Here is a 22,572-nt window from a genome sequence, read left to right on the forward strand (position 1 = left end):
CACAGTTACAGCCCTGGTGATATATGTGAACAGGTGGGTTCCTGAAGGCAGACTCATTAACCCCGGCAATGTTTAAGTCCAGGAGAGGAAAGGAGGTTGTATTTGTTTCAGAACAAATGAAACTTTCCCTCAAATCATACCTCGTCTAAACTGTTAAGGTTTTGAAAGAGAAAGAAAACTTAGTAAGCTTAATTTTGCATTGTGGAAAGGGAAGGATGAAGTTGAACCATTTGAAAATACACATTTTATATATTTATCGAGCTTCTGTTATATAATAAACACTATAGTAGGCACTGGAAACAAAGTGCTGAAAAAATGGCCATGGTCTTCAGTCCTTACCCAATTCACAGTCTATAGGGATGACATACTTTTAAGTATTTCCTGATGCCAGCACAAAGCTCATTTGAGTATTAGAAGTGTTTCCTGCTGCTTTCCCAAAAGTAAAACTCATATTTTCTCATATCCATCCATAGGGTACCCAGCCTGCTGTTGCTGCTGCTCCTGCTAAGTCACTTCAGTCATGTCCAACTCTGTGTGACTCCAAAGACGGCAGCCCACCAGGCTCCCCCGTCCCTGGGATTCTCCGGGCAAGAACACTGGAGTGGGTTGCCCTTTCCTTCTCTAGTGCATGAAAGTCAAAAGTGAAAGTGAAGTCGCTCAGTCCTGTCAGACTCCTAGTGACCCCATGGACTGCAGCCTACCTGGCTCTTCCATCCATGGGATTTTCCAGGTAAGAGTACTGGAGTGGGGTGCCATTGCCTTCTCCGATGGTACCCAGCCTAGCTCACCTCAAATCCATTATCCCCTTCTCATACTTATTCCTTTTGTGTGTGTGGAGGGGGGGCATTGGTTTGAGGGGTGGGAAAGTATTTCAGAATCATTATTTGGGCTCAAACCAAGGTGAATCATCACATTCTCTGAGAGTGAAGTTCCTGAAAGTCTGGCTTCCATCAACCATCAGTTGGCCAATTTGGATTTTTCTCTTGAGAAAAAAAAAATCAGTCAGCAGGTATTTGGGGAGCATTTCTGTTTTAATCTTATGAAGATAAAAGTTATGTCCCCTATGAATGTGTTCATTTTCAACTTTGAATGGCATACATTTTTTTCAGAGATCCTTAAGTTAAACTAAATTTAGTGTCAGGATCCAGCTATGGGAGCAAACTGATGAATTTAAATAAACTATCTTGATGGAAGATGAACTATAACTATGGCATACCCTTCCTTCTTCTATGCCCAAATATCCTGATCTTTATGAGAAGCTTCTCTTGGCACTATCCGGCTATAGAGTTCTACCAACTTCTTCATGTGGTTTCTTGAAACTCGAGCCTCAAGAACATATTTTCTTCCTTCTGACAGACTATGGCTTCTGAAGTGCATTCGTCCAAGGGTAAGACATTAGCCTGAGAGGCTGGCCATGTTAAATGAGGTCTTGTAACAGATAGGATCTAGGGAGAAATGGGTGAAGAAGAATAATGAGTGTATTAAATGGCAGAGACCAGGTATTAAGCATTCCCTGTATGCCTTATTTACACACATACATGTAACCCCTACACTATCAACATGAGGCAGCTACTACTATGAGCACATTTTACAAAACAGCCATAGAGAAGTTAAAAATATATCTAAGATCACATAGTTAGGATGTAGCTGAGTGATTTTCAGTTCAGCAGCAAAACTGCTCATAATCACTACACTATAGGAAAAAAGCTTTACTCTGAGACTTAGAAATAAGACTAGTTCACTCAGTACTAATAGGTTTAAAATCCTCTTTATCTTTAGTTACTTGCAAAAGAAACATCGGCTTTTAGCAAGTTTTCAGCTTTTGAGTTTGTATTGGGAACCCTTTGCCAACCATGTTCCATACAGACAGATTTAATAATATTTGAAAAACGTAACTGAAAAGGGACTTCAATGTAGGATGTTTAAAAATCTCAAAACCAATAATAATTTTAAAACCCAGTTAAAAAATGGGCAAACTATTTGAACAGATTGTTCACCAAAAAGGACACACAGATGGCCAACAAGCACAGAAAGATTCTCAATATCATAAGTCATTAGGAAAATGCAAACGCAGTGCCTTCCCACTACATGCTTGCTGAATGCTTAAAAATTAAATAGTCTGTTTATACCAAGTGTTGGTGAGAACAGGGAGGAACTGAAACCCACAAATACTGGTGTTTTTGTAAAATGGTAGAAACACTGTAGAAAATAACTTGGCAGTTTCTTGCACACCTACCAAATGGAGCAGGCATTCTACTCCTTGGTATTTGCTCAAAAGAAAATAAATCATATGCCCACTTAAAAACCTGAACACAAACGTTCATATCCAATTTATTTCTAATAGCCAGACTCTGGAAACTACATGTTCAATGATATTTGTATGGCCAATAAACAAAAAAAACATGAAATACTAATACATTCAACATGGCTGAATCTCTCAAAATAATTATATTGAGTAAAAGAAGCCAGACATGAAATACTACATAATTTATGATTCCATTCCAATTATATAAAGCTCTATATGCAATGCAAACTAAATCTATCACTAAAGAAAGCAGAGCAATAGATACCTAGCAGAAAGATGACAGGGAGGGATAGGATACATTCAAAACTTCAGGGAACAACAGAGCTGTTCACTATCTTGATTGTAGTTGTTTCTTTAAAAAAAAAAAAACTTACCAAATTGCACATTTTAATATGTGAAGATTATTGTATGTAAGGTATACCGCGATAATAAAGCTGTCAAAGAAAGAGAAAAACATAGCGGGTGAGAAACACAAAGATTTCTCTGAAATTTTCACTAATGGTGGTCTGTGGCATTAGTATTTCTGGGGATATTTAATGTGTATCTTGTGGGACTCTGCAGTACTCAAAAATTCTAATTCTATTGTAAAAGCTTTGATGGACTTGGAGAAATGTTTTTGCCTGCAGGGAAGTCTCCTCTTTGTCCTTCAAATTTACCAAGTGGTTTGGCTGCTTTTCCTGATACAAATTTGAATTAGGCCTGCCGGTACCTGTGGGAGGTAATATCTGGTGATCTTCCTGAGAAATAATCTCATGATGGAACCATTTGATCAAACAGTTCCCCAGGAGATGTACATCTGGATCATTTCAGGATACTATTGAAAATTGTCAATCATCTCAGAATGCCAGAGAAATATGTTTTCCTAGCACATAGAAAAAGGAGACTCCTGTTATTATCAGTAAGACCTCTTGCTTGCTTCACCTTGAATCTGAACCCCTGATTGCAGATACATATTTTAATTCTCCTTAATGCCTGTGATTAACTTTCATGAGTCATTTGTTCCTGTTATTGACGACAACAACAAAGTTACATATTTTGAAGCCTTGGTGAGTGTCCAGTTAACAAATTCTTTCTACCAGGGAATGTTCAAAACTCAATAAAGAACACCCCCCCACACACACAAAATTAAACTACCAGGGGATAACAAAATTTAATAATGTCACCCCTTTTGGATTTTCAACTACAGAATTTCACTATCAAGAGTGAATCTAAACTTTCACAACCATTTTTTCTCCACATTATAGAACAGCTCAGTAGGAAAGAATCCGCCTGCCAAGCAGAAGACACAGGTTTGATCCCTGAGTCAGAAAGATCCCCTGGAGAAGGAAATGGCAACCCACTGCAGTATTCTTGTCTGGGAAATCCCATGCACAGAGGAGCTTGGCAGGCTACAGTCCATGGGGTAGCAGAGAGTCAGACATGACTTAGAGACTAAGCAGCAGCAGCTGCAGAAAGACCATCAGAATGAACACTGTGGGTGGAGGAAGTGGAGAAATGAACCTGAGTAGTATGACATGCACCAAGTATGAGGTTGGAAAATACAAAACTAGATATGCCAGTTTGGCTAAAGTTAGGGATTTGTGCAAGGAAGTAAGTAAATAGGGTTGGAAAGAGAAATAGAAATTGCCTATGAATGTAAAGCTTAAAAATATAATTTCAAGTCTATGTTTACTTATTGGCCTTATTTACCTTTCAATACTATATAAATGGTTCCGTGAATAGAAATGATATGTTTTCCATTGTTCAGCACTATGTGTATTCTGCTTTGATAGGACAAGAAGGCCTATTGCTGACTTTCCTTGTAGTCCAGTGGCTAAAATTCCACATTCCCAATACAGGAGACCTGGGTCATTGGTAGATCCCATATGCTACAACTAGACAGTGAACTAGATCCCGCATGCTGCACTGAAGACAGAAGATGCTGTATGTCACAGCTAAGGCCTGGTGCAAACAAAAATATTTTTTGAAAAAAGAAGGCCTATTGCCAAGGGTACCCACATGAGGAAGGGGTGATAAATGGTCAGGCCAGCACAGGGACCGAGCTCCACATGGTCTTTCTGTTTCTCGGTGCTAAGTCGCTTCAGTCATGTCTGACTCTCTGTGACCTCATGTACTGTAGCCCTCCAGGCTCCTCTGTCTGTGGGATTCTCCAGGCAAGAATACTGGAGTGGGTTTCCATGACCTTCTCTGGGGGATCTTCCCGCCCCAAGGATCAAACCTGTGTCTCTTACATCTCCTGCATTGGCAGGCAGATTCTTTACCACTAACACCACTCGGGAAGCCCATCTGTTTCTAGTGACACAGCTAAGACTACAGAAGGTCAATTTGGCAGCTTCAGAATAGCCTTTCCCATAATAAGCCTCATGCACGAGGCCAGTTCCTGAATAAAAGCAGACTAATTCTAGTGTCTGAGAATTCTAAGACACTAGAATTCCAGTGTCTGAGATTTCTAAGTTGTGCATCATGCCATGTCCGTGCAGGTATGTCTGCTCTGGAGAGGCATGTTCATCTTAGATCCCACTGGCGTTCCACCCTTGTGGCCTTAATTCCCATTATCAGGTTCTTATTCTTCAGTCCTGATGCTACAATTTACCTCAACAGGCTGATTGGTTCCTTCCTCCTTTCTCCCTTCCCTGCCCCCCTCTCTCTTTCTTTTCCAATAAGCTTCAAATATATTTGCTCTAATACATTCTTACAGGGCACACTGCACAGTCTCCTAGTGATTCTTTGACTCTCTGGAATGTGAGACCACAAGAGTGCAGGTCACCCCTCATCCCAACTCTGTGTCACCAATGCACCAAACCACTGGATGGTCTGCTTAGCAATCATGACAAGAAATGAAGGAAATCAGCAAACTCTGTGGCTTGTTCTGTAGTGATAACTCAAGAAGAGAATAAATGAAGTAAAAGAAATTAGATGACTGAAACACTAAACAAGCAAAACCCGCAACGTGTTAGATAACAGGAGCAGGATCTCTATACATCTGTTGTAGGTGTCACTCCTTCCTACAAAAGCAAAAAGCCAGATACCTTGTATATTTCATCTCTCCTTACTGATTCCATGGCAATGGGAAGATAGAGAGCATGTATACCCCATCTGGATTTACCAACCTCTAACTGGTGTGATTATTGTAGTGTATTTCAAGGAACTGTGTCCGCTTGTGACATTAAATTCCAAGGCCAATCAAGTAGAGCTCTGGGCAATACCTTATTGTGTCTGATAAATGTTCCATTTTAGCCCAACCATATTGAGTCCATTGGTTACAAAACTTGCTTTTCTTCTGTCCTTATGATTAGAACCTCCAGAGTAATCACAGTCCTTGCTTAGCCCATTCCTCTGCTCACTACACCACCTTTTTTCAGATATAAATTGACTCCTAAGGCACCGTCAGTTTCACGTGGCTCTGCAGTCAAATAGAACCAGCACTGTTTAATGAAAAAGCTACAACTGCTGCGATTTTGGACATAGGTATGCTTGTTTCCTCGCCGGTCTCCCCTCCTTCAAATATTAGCATGATATCCACACTTTTCATTTATCTTTGTTCTTGACATCCTCCTAGCAACTAACATTCTACTTTCTTAATTTTTGCTTTATTTCTATTTCCCAGTGAGAAATCCAATCTTGGCATTGTAGTCAGTGACAAAGAAAGTGCTAATTAGCAAATGAATGCAATTAGCAGTTACCTCAAATGTTTTCCAGGTAACTTCTGTTTTCTGACATGTACTTGCAACAATGTAAGTCAGCATTTTTCATTTAACACAATATGAATTCAAGAAAACAGTAAAACATTGGAGGAAAAAAAAAAATAAACATGCACCAGAAGAAGTCAACATGAGTGTCAGAGGAGTGGAGAATGGAAGTCTCCTCTCTGTCTTAGATGATGCCTACTTGTCCTTCTTGACCAGTCAACAATGGCCCCTTCTGAGTCTCCTCATGTTTCAGGTAAGAAAATGACCCAGACAGGAGAAATGATTTCCATCAAGAGCAATGCTAGAATTCTTATTTTGTATTGGCTGACTCATCTGGATATAGTGGTTCTGAAATCATGTGTATTCTATATTTTCCAACAAATTTTACCTCTTAGGTCTCTGTATTTCATCAGCATTATCAAAGTCTCAGCATACTACAAGTTCTCAAAATGTATAAGAATTGTGGTGAAAGATTGATTTTTCTCTCCTCCTCATACCACTCATCTTTCTAGGGGGGGGGAAACAACAAAATGCTCTCCTTTGGATTCTGTACCCCTCCCTGCTCCTCACATGGTTACAGTGAGGAAAGTGTCACCATTCTAGACCAGTGACTCTGGACAGGTCTGTCAGATGCCCTTCCAGAGATTTTTTTTGCACTGAAACTAAGGGGAGAGATGAACACCCTGGGGGCAGAGCTGGAAGGATGTGAGCTCATGAACAGTAGGCAGTGTTGGTTCTTGGGTGAGAAAGTCAGATCTGGAGAATAGAATTTTTAATCAAAGAAAGGCAAAACAAGGACTGGAAAACTGGCAAAATATTTAGTGAATGCCAAGAATTCTTTCATAATTTTATATACCATCTTTTTTTTAACACTTGTAAGAAATCGTATGAGTAAGGCCACCATATGAGCTAGCCTACATGTTACTTTTGTGTTCATGAGGAAAAACTACCTTTTCCTCCAAGCAGAGAAAGACTTGTGCTGTGTATCCTGACAAGTATAGGGCCACAGTCACCTGTAAGCAGGTTCCCTGCACAGAGTACAGTCTACATAAGTACGTGGTGACTATGAATAGAATTAAGATATCCATTTTATGGATGGCAAACTTGAGGTTTCCATATGTTAGGTAAAATATTTTTTAATACAGGGGATTTTTTTTTTTTGAAATGCCCTGGTATCTGCAGCTAGCAGATAACAGCCAGGATTCACACCAATGTTTCCACAAAGGCTGGTGCATTTCTCATCTACCTGTTTACTTGCATGCTCTTATTATCATGCTTGATTTCTCCCTCCAGCTTGCTCCAACTTTTTTGACTCTCTCTTTCTGTAGGTATACACATACACTGACTTTCACTTCCACCCCTGTTCTTCCACTGGTCCAAACTATAGACACAATCAGATTGCTTGTGTTAAAACAGAGAAGACCATTTTTTGCACTCAATCCAGTGTCGAGTGCTAGCACATGCTTTAAACTAAGCAGATAGAAATCATTAAAACTGTAATATGTTACTGGTAACAAGCAAACGTTGGTAATGCTTTTTCTACCCTTAGGCTTTTTAACATTTCCATTTGTCAACAGAGTACAGATAGGGCCTGGAAGGGTAGCAAAGAAAAGTCCTTTCCAAAGTAATAAGAAAGCATGCCACCAAAGAGCTTCAAACATCAGTTTGTACAGGACTAGGAGTTTCCAGGTTCTGCCATAATGACTCTAAATGTAATAGCAACATAAGGCACTACATCTGTTGATGAGTTACACATACCTGGTTAAATTAGATTTGCTTGGGAGAGGTATTCATTCTTTCAAGTTGGTGGGACAAATTTCATGCATTGAAATAATTATTTACTGAATGCTAGAAGCCTAGAAGAAACACAGTTTCTAAAGCAGTTGCATCTAACTGAAAGTATAGCTAGTCAAAAGGCATGGACCAAGGGTCTTTGGTACTGTTCTGTGCCATATTCATCTTGTGAAAAGAGAATGGAATAAGCCAGCTTCTGCCCTCCAGCAAACCAGACTGCTAATTCCAAATGAACAAAGACCTGATTTCAAGGAGTTTTCATTCCCTGGAGAAGCCAGACATATATACAATTAATTGCACCGTGAAATGGGAACATGTTATATCATTGTTTCTGAAAAGGTAATGCAGATATACATTTCTGGGTTTTTTAAAAATATAGATTCTGGTCCAATAGGTTGGAGATGGTGCCAAGAGCCTGCATTTGTACTCATCCCAGCTAATGTGGATGCTGATGGTCTATGGACCACAGGTTAAGTAGTAATAAAGGAAATAAGAAAGTACTATGGAAATATACCATAAGCAATATTAAAGGGGAAGCCTTCTCAGAAGATGGGACCCCTGAGCTAGGCTCTAAAATATGCAGACCAAGAAGAGTTCGGTCTTGCAGTAATGTTCAATCTGGTGAGCAAAAACTACTTTCATTCATTCAACCACTATTTATGAAGATCCATGGCATTCCATGCCAAAATACTTATTAGAAACTTTCATATCAATTTAATCACAAGTAAAACCAAACAATGGCAGCAGCCATGATGAGAAATGAAAGGCCACGGCTATTCTATTTCAGAATACCAGACTTTAAAGGGCTAGTCATGCTTCACCTTTGACAATTTAAACTGTTCCAGTTTTTGAAATATGAACTTTTTTAAGGTTAGTCTCAAATTTTCATGTACATCTCTTCTCTGAAAGGGCAAGCCAAAGGGGTCATGTGTTCATTCTGTTGGGCTGGTTTTTGTTAGCCTATTATTGAAGGCAAATTAAGGCCAAAGACCTTGTTTCCATTGACTCAAGCACTAAATGACCTGTTTCAAGAAGAGAGTAAACAGCAGTCATGGAGACAGGCATTAACTGTGCAGCAGGTGTTAACACCTGTAGCTATTAAATTCCAGCCAAGATAATCACCTCGCTCTCAAGGCAACTGGCTCATGTCAAGCACTGTCTGCCATGATGGAAACTGGCGATTATTAAGTCATGGCTTTCCCTCACATGTTGCAGCAAGAGAGGAGAGATTTGGATGCCAGGGAACCACTGTGGTCAACAGTGCAGAGAGTTAAACACACCTCGGGGTACTCTGGCAGCCAAGCAGGGAACACAGCACCTGGGCAGCAGGAGACAGAGCCAGAGAACATCAGCTTGCAGTAGGCACTGTCTGCCAAGGGCTGCATCTAGAATTGGCTGGAGCAGCACTGTCTGAGAGGAAAGGATAAGGCCTTCTCAGATAGGAAGCCACTACATCAACAGACATCTCTACTAGACTTAGCTATAAACAACTGGACCCTGAACAGATTCAGTTATTATTATCTAGGGTTTAAGGTGTGTGTGTATATGTGCACATACATGGCTGAGTACTCATGATGTACGTATGGAAACTCTTCCCCGCAACAAACACTAAGTTCTTCCTGGCTGTAATCACTACACATAGGTTCCCATTACACTGGAGACTAGCAGATGCTCATTACCATTTATCAAATTGGGAATAAGAGCGAACTGCTAGGGCATTGGTTCTCCCTAATGGCACCACTGTGCCATGCTTCAGCAGCATTGCCCTGACTCTTTCATACTGCAGAAGATTCTGTATGTCCCTGTCTACTCCGAGGCCTCAAACACAAACATTTACATCTAAGGAATGTGTTTTTAAGGGACATTTGAAACCTACTTTACATAAATAACAGTGGAATAATAAGCAATCATAAACTTCAAAGGTCATAATAAATTGTTGAAGGTCAAACAGTTCCGCCAGCCTTCAGGTGAGAAGATGACTAAATAATTCTAGAAAGATGAGTACTTATTCTACTTTAAAAAATCTCCAGGGGTGGGGGTGGAATCTCCTTTTCACTCTGTAATCCAATTCTATACATATATTTTAAAATGTCAGTGTTCATTTATTTAGTCCATTGCAACCATTTTTAATGGAACAGATACTCCCTAGGCACAGGTTTATATATTCAGCTTAGGACCTCAAAAGTTGGAGAATACCATACAGGAAAAAATGTGCTATATTTTTAAATGTATTAAATGTATTATTTTCTTTATATTATGTGTAATTATATTAGTGGAAGAAAGTTACTGGCAGTTCACATACAGAGAGCTAAAACTAGCCATATCCTTTCCTGAGCACTTTCTAAATTTGTATTACCAAAGCATTCATTCCAGAAAATGTCAAAACATCATTAAAAGTCTTCTTTACTACAACAGCTGTTCTAGGGGTTTTTTAAAAACTCTGCTTTTCTCTGGTATGTCATCAACTGGAAGGGACACTTAGAGATGACCTAGGCGGATTGAGAAGGTAGGCAAAGGAAACTTTCTGCATTCTTTGAAAGATCAGTCAGTCAGATATAGGTGGATCAGATTCTTTCTCTTTCAAGGAAGATCAGCATTGTGTGATATCTCTGCAAAATGCAAGCTCTTTTTAAATAACATGTTATGATTAAGAAATTGGTGCAGTGTTGCAGCTCTGAGCTTTATCACAGATTTTTGAGAACATGCAGAAAGTCTAACTTAGTCAGTTTTTTTCCCCAAAAGTCATAAAAATAGGAAAATAGCAGCCATGGCAGAGTAACTTACGTCTAATGTCAGGATCATGTGAAAAGAAATGACTACCGCAGCAAAAGCTATACAGACTGCTCCCCAGCTGTGAAAGTGAAAGTCGCTCAGTCGGAGACTCCATGGACTATACAGTCCATGGAATTCTCCAGGCCAGAATACTGGAGTGGGTAGCCTTTCCCTTCTCCAGGGGATCTTCCCAACCCAGGGATTGAACCCAGGTCTCCCACATTGCAGGTGGATTCTTTACCAGCTGAGCCACAAGGGAAGTCCACTCCCCAGCTGTAGTTGATCAGTATTTCTAAGGTCCACATTAATAGTCCTCCAGAGCTGTAAGAGGCCTGGAGTTGCTTTTCATTTTCCAGTGGACCATTACTCAGTGATCTGTCTTCACATAGGTTGGAACACATCTTGTAATGGGTTGCTAATCAGTATACCACTGGATAGCTACGATCCCAGAGATAAAAATTGACAGTAAAAAGTCATTTAGACCAATCATTAATTTAACAGCTACAGAACAAAGCTGCAGAGATATTCAGGAAAATGTCCAGTGTGACATATCTCGAAGTGAAGTGAAGTGAAAGTCTCTCAGTCGTGACTGACTCTTTGCGACCCCATGGACTATACAGTCCATGGAATTCTCTAGGCCAGAATACTGGAGTGGGTAGCCTTTCCCTTCTCCAGGGGATCTTCCCAACCTAGGGATCGAACCCAGGTCTCCCGCATTGCAGGTGGATTCTTTACCAGCTGAGCCACAAGGGAATCTTGAAGTAAGATTTCCCAAATCCCAGTTCAAGGCTGTCTAGAATATGTTAAGAAAAGCTGGTATTAAATTAGAAGCTGACCTCCAGGAGATATAAATATGGCACAAGAGAAAGATCTGATAGAAAGCTGATATTAACACATAAGTAATCAGAAAGATGTAAATACAATGGAAAGAAAACTGGCTGTGGAGTCAAAACATTGAATTTAAGTCTCAGCTGTGCCACTAAATAGGCAAATACATTGGGCAGGTTGTCTTTCTAATCTTCAAAGCTACAGAATTAGACTAGATGCTTTGGAAGATCTCTTCCAGTTTTAAATAATAAGCAATTCTTGAACTTAATCTCCTGTACTTGCTTTCACTGTTTACTTGTACTAAAGCACAGTATCAATCATGGTTCTTCAGTGGCTCTTTTTTCTTTTCTTGGTCTCTTAACTCTTAGGGCATTCTCTAAGTTCAGCCCTGGCTTCCCACACACACACTTTATGTTTTTATTTATAATATTATCAATTCATATCTTTAGTCATAATCCCTAATCTAATTTACTAATTCCACAGTAATTTGATACAACTATCGATTCTGCCTCAACAATGCCTCTCAAATATTTTTCTCTGTTGCCACTTTTGCAGCCTTAAACACTCAGTATCCTTGGAAAATTTCAGAATTTTCCCTAATTTTCTGTCTTCAGTCCCTTCCTTTTCCAAGCTGTCCTCTCTACGGTTTTCAAGGTTATCATTTAAAACTGTAACCTGGTCATTTCTCACACACCTCAGTGCAAAATCACTTATTCCTCCATTGATCTTCTATTAACAGGAAAATGAGTAATTATTTTTCCAGTTTAATTTGCTACACGTCCTTCATGCTGTATCCACACCAAAGGATGTGCCATTATCTAAACAAGCTAACATTTTTCCTCATCACTACTCATAACTAAATGACTTTCCAAAGACCATAAACTTCCACCAGGATGGAGTATCTCTCAGTCATTTCACAGATCCAAAGCCTAGCACAGCATTTTACACTTAGTAGGTACTCAACAGATGTTTGTGGAATGAATGAATGAATTTAGTAACTAACTGGTAAGAGAAGATATGACGAACCTGGAGTGATATCTTACAAGCTGCTTTTAAAAGTGTTAAATGCTAAGAATGAGAAATGCAGATAACCTTTTTAAATGTCTGATATTGTTCTAATGCAAACTGTGATATCAAATAGAAGTGGAATTATAAATATAGATCTCAGATTCACCTATCCATGTACTCTCCTATCCTAAAATAGAGCAGAAAAATACATAGACCTCCACAGTAAGACATCAATACAGTTGTGCTGAATTCTTAATGCTAGACCAGCATTTAGAGCTCTGTGTATTAGTTGCCCTAGATTATAAATCCTATCCTGGCTCTTAATTATTCAGATACCAAGGGATTCATTTGCTACTGCTGCATTATAGTATGTTAATCCAATGCCAATTCAACATTTCTTATATTTATTTTGCATATGCTGTATTTCTTAAGGGGCTTTAAACATTTAAAATCTTTAGAAAGCTATATATTTTCTTTTGGTTTTCTATGACTTCAGGGTTGTTTATGTTGCTTGGGTTGTTATCTAATGTTCCCAGTTAGCCCCTTACACAATTCAGTGGACATGTGGGCTGCATATTTAAGGTAGCAAATCTTATGCCATCTGGTTTGGGTACCTAGGATATGCTATACTTGCAAGATAATTTTGCAAAACGAGAGCTTCTAAGGCTATAACTAGCTTTATGTCCCACCAATTTGATGCTTATTCCCAAGCCCTGGTCATGTTTTTCAAGGCAATTATCTAAGAAGAAAAGGTTTCAATAGGGGAATTTTTGCATTTATATTCTTAGTCTCTCATTATTTTATGGTTATATGTATTATTTCTCCAACTAGAGAGTCATATATGATCTTCTATTTGTTTTTTTGTCTTCAAATCTCTCCCACTCTGCCTATACCTGCATAGAAATAGAAAGTTAGAAATTAACCCCATAGTTTCTCAAGGTATCCTTTTGGAGACTGAAGTATGGAAAATGGCTCTGTAGATGGATTCATGACTGATTGAGCATTCATGAGAGTTGACCACTAATGGAGTCCTAGGCTGTGGAAGTGTTCTAAGTTTCTGTAATTCTCCTGTGGGGTTCTGTCTCCTACCCTCACTATGAAATCCCTGGAGGAAGAACCATATTCCCTTCTTTCAATCATTTACTCATCAAATATGCATGAATGTGTTGTATGTGCTGGTTACTGCACTAGCCTTTGATAATGGAACATTGAACAAAACAGTGACATCTTCACATCTCCCTATGGTAGTTTATAGCTTTGGGAAATGGTCTTACAACTGATAAGAGACCTTTCAATAGCTGAGAGTAATACAGGCCCATCTGACACATTATCCTATGGTGAAATCTACACTTTCTTTTCCTTTCCTTTACTCTTCTTCTCTCAAGCTCCTCTCACTGTAATGGAGGGAAAAGTTTTCTCCCTTACTAAGTTTTAGTCAAAAAGATTCAGGTACAGAAAACTTGTAAACTGAACAAATAGGTAATCAACAAATATTTAATGGGCACCTAGTATATATGGTTCATTCATTTGTTAGTCAAACCTTGTTGAACAGGTACCATGTGGCAGGTACCAATCCAGGCACTGTTCCACAGTTAGGACAAAGTGAAAGAAAATGAAGTCGCTCAGTCGTATCCGACTCTTTGCGACCCCATGGACTGTAGCCTATCAGGCTCCTCCGTCCATGGGATTTTCCAGGCAAGAGTGCTGGAGTGGATTGCCATTTCCTTCTCCAGGGGATCTTCCTGACCCAGGAATCGAACCCGGGTCTCCCACATTGCAGGCAGACGCTTTACTGTCTGAGCCACCAGGGAAGCAAAGCACATTTAAAGTGAAGCCCTGTCCTCAGGATATTTTCTGCCTAAGTGGAGTCTTCCCCACCCCCCCACCCCCACTCCAAATAATTGGAAACAATCAGCCTGAACAGTATCTAATCACTACCATACCCAAGTCCTCTGAAGGGAACTGGGTTCCATTCTTCAGGGATTGCCCAGTCTTTCGATTTTAATAACCTTTGATTTGAAGACCAGGAAAAGATACTCCAAAAAAACAAAATTCCCTTATCTATACTCTGACCTTTGGGCTGAAATGTTAACCGATTATTAATGCTGCCTCACTTAATGAGTAGAAGCCTAATTACCTGGAATGGAAAGAATTTTTTTTGGCTAGTTCACGAGCTGGAAGAACTTTTCTACCATACAGAACTGTCCCTCCCTCTCTGGGGATTATTGATTCTGTGTCTTCCTCATTGGAGGGTCAGGCATGCTGTGCTGACCGAGCACATCCCATTTAGAATATTCCCCATTGGGCTTGATCCTGCTTTAGGGTTTTTACATTCCTCATGCCTTGAAGAACAGTGAGAGGAAGCTTTGGGGTTTAATAACAAATGTAAAAGCTCAGTAAAATGAAATGTAGTATCCAGGTTCCTCAGCTTCCCTAGAGCAAGATAGTATTCCTTTACCGATTATATAACACTTCTTTCTTTGTGCCATTCTACTGCTGAAATAATGATTCTCCACTATTTATTAGATCATGTTCAAATTTATCCAGTCTTCACTTGTGACCTTTGCATAACCTCAACCCACTCTGTCTCCGCTGGTTCTTCTGCCACACTGGGCCACACACCTTCCACTTTGGAAATCTCATCTTTTTTGATTTTAAGAGCTCTATAGCTAAAATCTGTCTCCCTGTTTCTTCCTATCTTAACTAATGTAGTTTGAATTCCTATAGTACTCCATGTATGTTTCACACTTTTGAGTACTAAGTTGTATACTATCTTCAAACTATGTAGAAAGAATCCACCAGAGAATAATGAGTTGGACTTTATTTCTTACTTTTACCTAAATGATATAATACAGTTCTTATACTTTGACACAGTAATCCCACCATGATGTATTTATATAAAGCAATTCAGTAGAAACAGGTAAATTTACATGGATGCTCATTGCACCTTGGGGATGGGTGCTGGGGCTAAATTTCCAACATTAGAGGACTGGGCAATTAAATTATTGTGTATCAACTCCAAGCAATACTGTTTTGACATGAAAATTACAGACTTCAGCAACATGGAATATTTTAAAGATCTAATAATAAATGAAAGAAGCAGAGTAAAAAACATGACTACGGTTACTGCATCCACATATCACATTTGTATATGTAGAAGAGAAGTGCAAAGGAGAGGAAAAATGAAAGCTATTCCTAAGGGCAAGGATTTTTGTGTTTCATTTAGTGCTCTAATTTTAAAATTTAGAACCATTCCTAGCACATAATGGATCCTTAATAAATATTTGTTGAGTGAATGAATAAATATATGTTATGAGTGATGCAATTGTGGAAGATTTGTCATTTTTCATGATATTTTATTTTTCATGAAAATGATCTCTGTAAAAAAAAGAAAGATAACATAAGGAAAAATGAATTTATAACTAAAACACATTCTTGATTCTTACATGGACACTTCTAGGGTAACCTCAGGTGAGGGAAAGAAAGAAGAAAGTTCAGTGGCTATCTAGTTCTCATAATAATCCATGGAGGTGAGTGTTGTTATGATTTTATATATGGAGAGACTTAGACTCAGAGAAATAACTTGTTTAAGACTCTCATGAATTTTCTCAGTCACACCATTACATGTGATAGATGGTATAACTCTATTTAAATAAGTCTCTGAAAACAAAGCAAAACAGACCTAGGATATATCAAGATCAGAGATCATATAAGGATTGGTAAAATAGGATTTTAAATAGTGGGCAATCAAAAAGGATTAATCTCCAAAATATACAAATAGCTCATGAAGCTAAATATATATATATATAAAAGCCAATCAAAAATGTGCAAAGATCTAAATGTACATTTCTCCAAAGAAGACATACAGATGGCCAAAAAGCACATGAATAGATGCTCAACATCACTTATTATTAGAGAAATGCAAATCAAAGCTTCAATGAGATATCACCTCACATTGGTCAGAATGGCCACCATCAAAAAATTTTATGAACAATAAATGCTGGAGAGGATGTGGAGAAAAGGAAACCCTCCTACATTGTTGGTGGGAATATAAATTGGTATAGTCACTATGAAGAACAGTATGGAGGTACCTTAAAAAACTAAAAATAGAACTACCATATGATCCAGCAATCCTACTCCTGGGTATATATTCAGAGAAAACCATAATTCAAAAAGATACATGCATCACAATGTTTATTGCAGCACTATTTACAAGAGCCAGGACATGGAAGCAACATAAATGTCCACTGATGGAGGAATGGATAAAGAAGATGTACATGTATGCAATGAAATGCTACAAAGTCATAAAAAATAACAAAATAATGTCATTTGCAGCAATATGGATGGACCTAGAGATTGTCATACTGAGTGAAGTAAGTCAGACAGAGAAAGAGAAATCATATGATATTGCTTATATGTGGAATCTTAAAAAAGGGTGCAAATGAACTCATTTACAAAACAAGAGTAGAGTCATGAATGTAGGAAACTTACAGTTACCAGGGCCTGGGGATGGGGGGAGGGATAAATTGGGAGATTGGGATTGACCTATTCATACTATTATATATAAATAGATATTAAGGACTTACTGTATAGCATAGGGAACTCTACATAATACTTTGTAAGGCCTACATGGGAAAAAAAATCTAAAAATGGATATATGTATATGTATAACTGAGTCATTTTGCTGTACACCTGGAACTAACACAACATTGTAAACCATCTATACTCCGATAAATAAATAGAAATTAATTACAAGAAAATAATGGGCAATATGCAGAGGCAAGAGCATGTACAGTATCCACACCTCTGATTCTCTTTCTCAGCTTAATGAAGTACAATGAGCAACATAAAAACTTAAAATATAATAACAAATTTGTGAACACAGCACAGTCCCTTGAGCAGTATTAAGTTAATATACCAATCCTTCTCTAATACTTGAGATTATGACTAACATAATTGATAGCAAATGCAGTGTGTCAAGGCACTGAATTGTGTTGTCTCGATTTATGAAACCATCCTCCTTGTATTTAAATGCTGATGGATTGAGCTAAGTGATTGGATTTAAAGAGACCAGAGAAAGGTAATCAGCATTACAATTTTATGGGAGGAAGGCCTTTTTATCCTTATATGTGCAGAATTAATTGACAATAATGAGATCTCTTTATTATTTAGTTCATCTAAGTGTTCTCCTTTATCAGCTTCAGAGCATAGGAAAACAAAGGTTTAATCTGTGTAGAAGGTGCTCAGTGGAATGTTTTACCAGCTTGAACTGCAGCTGTTTCCATACAATAGTGGATCACTTCTGTATGAGTGTGTACATGAGTACATGTGTGTGACAGTCAGATGGATGGGGCTAGAGTTGGTTGACATGCAAACTTCTTTTTAGTTTCTTATGTATTGCATAGATGTGCTTGTGTCCTAAGATTAAGTCTAGAAAGACTGGTGGTGGCAACCTTCTCAGGTTAGTCTCTGAGAAGAACTCTACAGAGTTTCAGATTTCCTTTCAATATTAGAGACTCAGGGTGAAAAATACTGAGCATTGCTATATTTGTGTTCTCCCAGGATTCATATGGTGAAAACTTAATTCCCAATGCGATAGTGTTAGGATATTGGGCTTTGTGATGTAATAAGGTCAATAGGGTGGACCCCTCTTCAATGTGATTAGTGCCCTTATAAAAGAGATCACAGGGGCCACATGAGGACCAGCCAAATAGAAGACAGTTGTCTGTGACCTAGAAAGCAGGCTCTCAAGAGACACTGAATATGCCAGCATCTCCTTGATCTTAGAATCCCCAGCCTCCTGACTATGAGAAATAAATTCTTGTTATTTAAGCCGTTCATTCTATGTTATTTTTAAAATCATAGTCTGAACTAAGATGGGCAGTAAATTGTAACGTTCTTGTCTTTGTCAGTTCAGGTTGTTCTAACAAAGTACCATGGACTGGGTGACTTGTATACAACAGAAATTTACTTCTCACAGTTGTGAAGGGTTGAAGTCCAAGATCAGAGTGTCAGTATGGCTGGTTCCCCTTCTGGATCTTTGCTCTTTGCATCCTCCTATGGTGGAAAGGGTGAGAACGCTCTCTGGGGACACCAATCCCCCATAGGAGGCTCCCATACTTATGACCTTATCACTTCCCACAGAGTCCATCTTCTAATAAGATCACATGGCAGGGGGTGGGGATTAAGATTTCAAACGTGAATCTGGAGGGAGCACAAACATTCAGCCCATAACAATCTTTACACTTTTTATTTTATCATCAATAGGTTTTTACAAGGAGAGACAACAAAAATTAACATTCTCAACACTCATGTTGATTTCTCATTAATCATTTCTCATTAAAATGATTTCTCATTCTCAATAGAGAAATTAGAATTTCTCTATTCTCATGAGGATAGAACCCAATGGCTTTTTATTTTATTCCTAAAACCAACTTCAAGGATTCTTCCCTATTAAACTTTTCTAGTAGCATGTCTCATGCTTTAAAATCATTTGGGTGAAAAATGACAAACAGTACAAAATTAGCCTCTTCCATCTTGCTTTACTTATTTATTTTGATGTTCTTTCTTTCCCTTGGCAGGATTTCCTCTTCAGCATGCTGAACTACTCAACTCTGCTCGACCCCCACTGTCCAATATCCACTATCCAACACAGGCTTGCTTCTGCCTCTGAGAAGCTACGTAAATGTATGTAATCCTGTCTTTGTCACATCTTCCTTCTTAACAGTTGTCATCTGAAAAATGCCTTTCTCCTGGGATTATTGTAAATGTTAAAATAGATGCTATATACGATATTTGTGGAATGTGATTCATGGGGTCACAAAGAGTCAGACACAACTGAGCGACTGAACTGAACTGAACTGAAAGTACTATACAAATCTGATTTTTATTATAATGTTCCCCACAGATTGAGGGTTCCAGACTCTAGTGTATTCCCATCAAAATCCCTTCAGGACCTACTTGGTGACAGGCAATAAAAAGAAGCCTTAATAGGTGAAAGTGAAAGTCACTCAGTCCTGTCCGACTCTTTGCGATCCCATAGTCCATGGAAATCTCCACGCCAGAATCCTGGAGTGGATAGCCTTTCCCTTCCCCAGGGGATCTTCCCAACCCAGGGATCTAACCCTGGTCTCCCACATTGTAGGCAGATTCTTTACCATCTGAGCCACAAGGGAAGCCCAAGAATACTGGGGTGAGTAGCCTATCCCTTCTTCAGTGGATATTCCTGACCCAGTAATTGAACTGGGGTCTCCTGCACTGCAGACGGATTCTTTACCAACTGAGCTATCAGGGAAGCTCTAATAGATAAAGAAAACTAAATCAAATGATACAGATGGGTCGATCTTGATGAAAAATAATCACTAGATATAGCAAAGTAGAGCTCGTTAGTGAGCTTGAGAAAATATAGGGGGGCTACAAACATAGAAAGCCCGATTGGAGTCAGTTCAAAAAAACAAATTAATGGGTGAAAGAGGAATCAGATATATTAAGGAGAGGAAACTCCTGAGAAATGTTGCTATAAAAAAGCAAATAGATGAATTGGTATCAGGAAAACACAGACTCCAGAGCAGGCTTATTTGTGAGCGAATGAGAAGGGTTCAGTAAAAAGGAAACAATTGATGATGAAGGACAAGGTTGCTGGAGTGTCCTTGGACAGACAAAGTAGGATCAGATGCGGTGCCCCAAGGAGGTGGGCCTAGCAGCACAGACACTGCATCTATTGCAACAGGGCAGAAGGCAGCTCTGACGCTGGTAGCTGGGCGGGTATGGTGGTGGGAACTTGTGACAGCTTTCTTCCAATGGACTGTTTTTCTCTTTGTGAAATAGGAAGCAAGGTCATAGAACTGAGAGTGAACTGGAGTTAAAATGAAACAGGAAAGAGTGGAATATACATCTGGGATTGTAGATGAGCAAATGGACTAAAATTCTGTGGTATGATTTCTAGGCAGCACCTAATTCAAATTTTTGCCATTGTTGTTTAGTCGCTAAGTCATGTCCAACTCTTTTGTGACCCCATGGGACTATAGCCCACCCTGCTCCTCTGTCTATGGGATTTCCCAGGCAAGAATGCTGAAGTGGGTTGCCATTTCCTAATCCATGGGATCTTCCCAACCCAAGGATCAAATCTGCATCTCCTGCTTGGCAGGCAGATTCTTTACCACTGAGCCACCTGGGAAGCCCCTAGTTGAGATTAGCAGTCTTTAATTTAAAGAGATAGGTTATAGTGACAGAGTAGAAGACAATTTGGATTTCCACATGCCTGCGTGCTGAGTCACCTCAGTCATTTCCAACTCTTTGCAACTCTATGGACTGGTAGCCCAGCAGTCCATGGGATTCTTTAGGCAAGAATACTGGAGTGCGTTGCCATTCCCTCCTCCAGGGGAATCTTCCCAAACCAGGAATCGAACCTGCATCTCTTATGTCTCCAGCACTGGCTGCTGCTGTTAAGTCACTTCAGTCATGTCCGACTCTGTGTGACCCTATGCATGGCAGCCCACCAGGCTCCTCTGTCCACGGGATTCTCCAGGCGAGAACAGGATTCTCCAGGCAAGAACACTGGAGTGGGTTGCCGTTTCCTTCTCCATCCAGCACTGGCAGGTGGGTTCTTTGCTACTAGTGCCACCTGGGACCCTGGATTTCCACAGGGCTGAGGCTTTACTGTAATAAATAAGTATGGTGAAGCAAGATGGGGCAAGATAGTTTAGGGAAATGCTAGAGTGGTAATAATAGTTGAGCATGAAATTTAAAGGGGAGGACAGGGGAGCCTGGTGGGCTGCCGTCTATGGGGTCGCACAGAGTCGGACACGACTGAAGCGACTTAGCAGCAGCAGCAAGGACATGATAAACCTACATGCAGGTTAGGAAGCAACAGTTAGCACTGGACATGGAACAACAGACTGGTTCCAAATAGGAAAAGGAGTACATCAAGGCTGTATATTGTCACCCTGCTTATTTAACTTCTATGCAGAGTACATCATGAGAAATGCTGGGCTGGAAGAAGCACAAGCTGGAATCAAGATTGTTGGGAGAAATATCAATAACCTCAGATATGCAGATGACACCACCCTTATGGCAGAAAGTGAAGAGGAACTAAAAAGCCTCTTGATGAAAGTGAAAGAAGAGAGTGAAAAAGTTGGCTTAAAGCTCAACATTCAGAAAACGAAGATCATGGCATCTGGTCCCATCACTTCATGGGAAATAGATGGGGAAACAGTGGAAACAGTATCAGACTTTATTTCTGGGGCTCCAAAATCACTGCAGATGGTGACTGCAGCCATGAAATTAAAAGACGCTTACTCCTTGGAAGGAAAGTTATGACCAACCTAGATAGCATATTCAAAAGCAGAGACATTTCTTTGCCAACAAAGGTCCACCTAGTCAAGACTATGGTTTTTCCAGTGGTCATGTATGGATGTGAGAGTTGGACTGTGAAGAAAGCTGAGCGCCGAAGAATTGATGTTTTTGAACTGTGGTGCTGGAGAAGACTCTTGAGAATCCCTTGGACTGCAAGGAGGTCCAACCAGTCCATCCTAAAGGAGATCAGTCCTGGGTGTTCATTGGAAGGACTCATGCTGAAGCTGAAACTCCAATACTTTGGCCACCTCATGCGAAGAGCTGACTCATTGGAAAAGACTCTGATGCTGGGAGGGATTGGGGGCAGGAGGAGAAGGGGACAACAGAGGATGAGATGGCTGGATGGCATCACTGACTCGATGGACATGATTTTGAGTGAGATCTGGGAGTTGGTGATGGACAGGGAGGCCTGGTGTGCTGTGATTCATGGGGTTGCAAAGAGTCAGACATGACTGAGCGACTGAACTGAACTGAAGGACATGAAACCAGTGAAAAGGGGTTTAGATCAATGTCAGATCCGAGGACTGTTGAAGTCAGAGAGTAGAAGGAAAAACTGAAAAAAAGAGACAGTGGTCAGAGCATGGGGTTTGCAATTGAGATTATGGAAGAATCACAGTTAATCAGTGTAAATGTATAAGATAACCAGAGTCTTCCTGTGGACAAGTGCATAGCTTGCTTCCTCACCCTCTCTGGGTTTTTGCTCCCCAAACCGCTTCTCGGGGAAACCGCTCCTCACTAGCTCATTTAAAATTGCAGCTTCTCACCAGCCTCACTGGCGCTCATTTTTTATTTCATATTTCCTCAAATTATTGCTTGCATCTC

General features: G+C 39.7%; 1 long non-coding RNA gene across 1 annotated transcript in view; it reads left to right on the top strand.

The window, feature by feature from the left end:
* LOC132346513 (uncharacterized) overlaps window positions 1-19,144 on the top strand; it is a 233,580-nt gene extending 214,436 nt beyond the window's left edge. The window contains exons 2-3 of the long non-coding RNA XR_009496336.1: window positions 474-730; window positions 18,978-19,144. This is a non-coding gene — a long non-coding RNA (uncharacterized lncRNA). The remainder of the gene's footprint in view (window positions 1-473; window positions 731-18,977) is intronic.
* The last annotated feature ends 3,428 nt before the right edge of the window (window positions 19,145-22,572 follow it).

The sequence above is a fragment of the Bos taurus genome, chromosome 11, assembly GCF_002263795.3.
Source record: "Bos taurus isolate L1 Dominette 01449 registration number 42190680 breed Hereford chromosome 11, ARS-UCD2.0, whole genome shotgun sequence".
NCBI classification, from domain to species: Eukaryota; Metazoa; Chordata; class Mammalia; order Artiodactyla; family Bovidae; genus Bos; species Bos taurus.